Raw genomic sequence first — 4,244 nt, forward strand, 5'->3', positions numbered from 1 at the left:
GGGCAGACAGGTTTCCCCACGCATTGTTCGGAGCTGAGGAGAGCATCTTGGGCTGGGCCACAGCTCGGGCACGGGCGCGGCTGGCACACGCGCACACGCGTGCATGTGTGCGTTCTCCTAACTAGCAGCTTGTCCAGGAAACGCTGTGGAGTCGTCATGAGTGCAGACTCTCAAGCCACATGAGCGCAGGTTCACTTAGGCTCCATGTGCAGCAGGGGGGGTGGGATGAGGGCAAAGCCCTTCAGCTTTCTCAGTCCCCTCTTCTCCTCCACAAAACGGAGATAGTAACTATCTCACGAGGGGCTGGAGGAGTGAGTGACCGTAGTGGATTTGCGAATGTTTTAGGAATTGCCCAGGACAGTGCCCGTGGGAGGCACGCTGTTAGCTAAGCCCCGAGTCCCTGTGGCCAGACCTGGGAGGGCAGCGTCAGTGAAGCAGGAGAGCCACAGGTGGGGTGGGAGTGTGAGTCCCGGTTCTGCTGCTCACTAGCCATACCATGATGGAAGAAGTATTTAACCCACTAAGCACAACGTTTTGCATCTGTGCAATGAAGTAATAATACACTGGAAACAGAGTTGGGGAAGCTGAACCATGAGATGCCAGATTATTTGTGTCTTGGGGTGGCTGAGGTCCACAGGGTAAGAATGATCTAACAGGTGCCTGCCCCCGCCCGATGTGAGACGGAGCACCTACGGATCCTTGCCGAGGTGGCCTTGGCAGTGGTGGAGCTCAGCAGGCCTGTGCCACACCCCCAACCCCTGGGCATTGCACGCCGTGCTCACCCTGAAGTCTACTGGCCCCAGACGCTCTCGGCCAGCGACGAGCACGGCTGACACCGTGCGTGCCCTCTCCTGCAGGCAGGCAGTGTGGCCTCCATCTCTGGCTGGAGGGCTCCTCCCAGGCCAGCAGAAACCTTCTTAGAACTGCCTAGAATCGGGATCCCTGGGTGGCGCAGCGGTTTAGCGCCTGCCTTTGGCCCAGGGCGCGATCCTGGAGACCCGGGATCGAATCCCATGTCGGGCTCCCGGTGCATGGAGCCTGCTTCTCCCTCTGCCTGTGTCTCTGCCTCTCTCTCTCTCTGGGTGACTATCATAAATAAATAAATTAAAAAAAAAAAAAAAGAACTGCCTAGAATCTGTCTGGCCTTCCCCTCTTCCCTCCCGGTTTCTCCGGCTTCCCTCCATTTGGCTTCTCGTTGTTTCCCCCAGCTGACCTCTTGCCTGTCTGACCCGGTCTCTGTGACAGCTTCTCGGAGGAACTGTGTGCGCACCGTCCCTGCAGCCTGTGACAGCGCGGCTGTTCTCTGGCCAGCCAGGGGAGTAGCCCTTGCTTTGGGAAGGGTGGCTGGAGGGATGTGGCCACCCCTCCCCATGTCACCCTCAGCCGGGAGGAAGGCCCATTGAGCCTCAGCCAGGAAACAGGACTTTCAGAGGAAACGTGTCCAGGGCCTGGTGATTTACCAGACCCTTCTGACCAGCCCTCCTCTCCTCCCCTCCTCTGACCGCCACTTGCCTGGGCCCCCAGGCTGGGGAGCTCCTCTCACAGGCTCTGTGCTCCCCCACCCCCCAGCAGTGCCGCCCCAGGCCAGGTCCCCCCTAGACAGTGAGCGCCTCTATGGCAGTGCCAGCTCTGAGTCCCTGGGCCCACTGAGAGGTCACAGGAGGATGGGGAGTGCCCGCATCCGATGTCTTCTCTGCAAGACGTTAGTCTTTAGGAGGAACCGAGCACAATCCAAGAGTGAACAGCTGTGCCCAAGTGGCAGAAGGCAGCAGAGGAAATAGGTGTGAGCCCCCTGAAGGGTCGCAGGTGAGGTTGGGGAGCATGGCTTCATGCTGAGTCAGTAATCCCCCCACACACACCTCAGGCCCCCCTTCAGGCCGCAGAGCCCACGGCCACCTGAACAAGACTCTGGAGAACTCTCCGTGCGCATCTGGCCTTTGCTGGGAAGAAAATAAATGGTCTCCACCGTCTCTCACAAGAAATTGGTCGAGGAGGTCTGAGGACCCTGGGATTGGCGGGTGGACAGAGGTTGGGGACTGGGCTCCCGCTCCTTGCACCATCCCCTCTCACCCCCCATCTTATGCCCTCTCCTGAATTCTGGGTTATGTGACATCCCGCAGCTGCCTGTGTGGCCCCCGCCAGAACTCCTATCAGTCGTCTTATAACCGTTCGTCTGTCCGCCCTGTTGGGGTGGGTTCCTGGAGGCCAGAGGTGTGTTGGACTCATTTCTTCCCTAGTGCGCAGCACGGGGCCTGGTACACAGCGGATCACTGCTAAAACAGTGATCATTCATTCATTCATTCATTTGATAAAACAGTTTTATCAAATAAATGAATAAATACGTACCATCTTAGTTTCCTCCTTTCCCCTGAATGCTCTGTATAAAATATAAAAGTCAAAACCGTGCAAATCATCATTAGCAGAACTACATATATCAGCTGGAGCTAAGTCCATCTATAATATATACTCACATTAAAAGCAGCTTAAACAACAAAGGGGTTATTTTTCACATAAAGATCTGGAGATAAACAGAACAAGACTGGTAAGGTAGTTCACGATTTCCTATGAGGACCGAACCCCTTTATCTTGCTGCCCTCCCACCTTCCAGCTCATTGTTTAAAGTGGCTCCTCCGACTCCAGCCACCGCCTCTATGTTCCAGTGCACATTTTCTAGAAATGGCACACAACACTTCCACTAATATCCTGTGGCCTGGAACTCAGTCATGAGTTCACATCTAGGCTGCGGGGAAGGATGGGAAATGCCATCAGGATTTTGGGTGGCCTGTGCCCTGGCAAGAATCTGCATTTTTTTCACTCATTAACAGAGAAGAGTGGATGCTGGGACATACTAGGGGTCCCACACTTTATAGTCCAAACTGCCCACTATTCTCTTATTATTCTCTGCCCGCTAGCCCTGATTTAAAATACCCCAAGCTGAAAAGCTCTACATTTGAAAGGACTGGATTATTTTTTTTTAATTTCACACAATGCCAGCTATAAATTCATTTCCTAATTTACACATGATATACAAAGCAATGAAGACAACATTATTACATGTGACCCCATAAGAGCCAGGACTTTGATACACCGGCTAAGAAACAATCCCTGTTGAAAGGAGACGCTCAGAAATAAAACCTAAATGGCTCTGGCCAATTAAATTTCCTTATTCTGAAGTATCATTTTTAGACTTTACCAAATAAAATAAGGGAAAGGGGCCTGTCCTCACTTCGCAGTTGAAGGAACGAAGGCCCTGAGAAGCCAACAAGTTTCCCGGGACCGCAGGGTCTTGGGCAGAGTTTACAGCAAGACAGAAATGGGGCCCCTAGTGGCTCAGAGGTTGAGCACCTGCCTTCTGCTCAGGGCATGATCCCAGGGTCTGGGATTGAGTCCCACATCCGGCTCCCTGCATGGAGCCTGCTTCTCCCTCTGCCTGTGTCTCTGCCTCTCTCTCTGTTTCTCTTATGAATAAATAAATAAAATCTTAAAAAAAAAAAGACAGAGTTGGACTCCCAAGGCCACCAGGTCAGTGACCACAAGGTCAGTGGTCTTTCTTCTTCATCACCCTGCCCCAGAGCTTCTTGAAAAGGGTGGTGGTTGGGCGCCTTCCTCCCAAATCCCTCAAGAAGCTGTGCTTTCAGGAGACACTGGGGAGGAGGCCAGTGGGCACCAACCTTACAGGTACTCGAAACACCATTTTAGGTGTACTGCAAACCCTCGTATTCCCCTGGGACAGGAGACAGGGGCTGGGGGGCTGGGGTAGGGGGAGAGCTTGAGCTCAGCTCCATTCCTCAGGCAATGCACACTGACGCTTACAGCTGGTGTGGAGATCAGGAAATGTGAGTTCCCTTTGCGGGGGGGGGGGGGGAGAGGATGGGGGGCAAGTTACGACCTTGGGTTGTCTTGTGCGAAAAGTGAGGCTCAGAGTCCCAGTCTCTTGTCCAAGGTGGGAAGGCAGGTGAGTGGCAGAGCAAGAATTGGGTGCAGGTCCCCGAGGGCTCTGGGGGACCTCTCCCCTGCAGGCCACCCCTGGCCCGTGCTCCTTGCCCACCAGGCCAGATCAGGCTCGCCATCTGGATTTTACTCTGCAGCTAGAAGCCAGGTAGCTTGTGAGGACCCGTCAGAATCACATCGGTCAACTTGAAGGGGGAATCTCAGCGAGGGAAGGACTGGCCCCCTGTCAGGCTTGGAATGCCTGCTCGGCTAGACTCCACTGTCCTGTCTGTTTGCTGCATCCATCACCTGAG

This window comes from Nyctereutes procyonoides, unplaced genomic scaffold (genome assembly GCF_905146905.1).
Source record: "Nyctereutes procyonoides isolate TBG_1078 unplaced genomic scaffold, NYPRO_anot_genome, whole genome shotgun sequence".
NCBI classification, from domain to species: domain Eukaryota; kingdom Metazoa; phylum Chordata; class Mammalia; order Carnivora; family Canidae; genus Nyctereutes; species Nyctereutes procyonoides.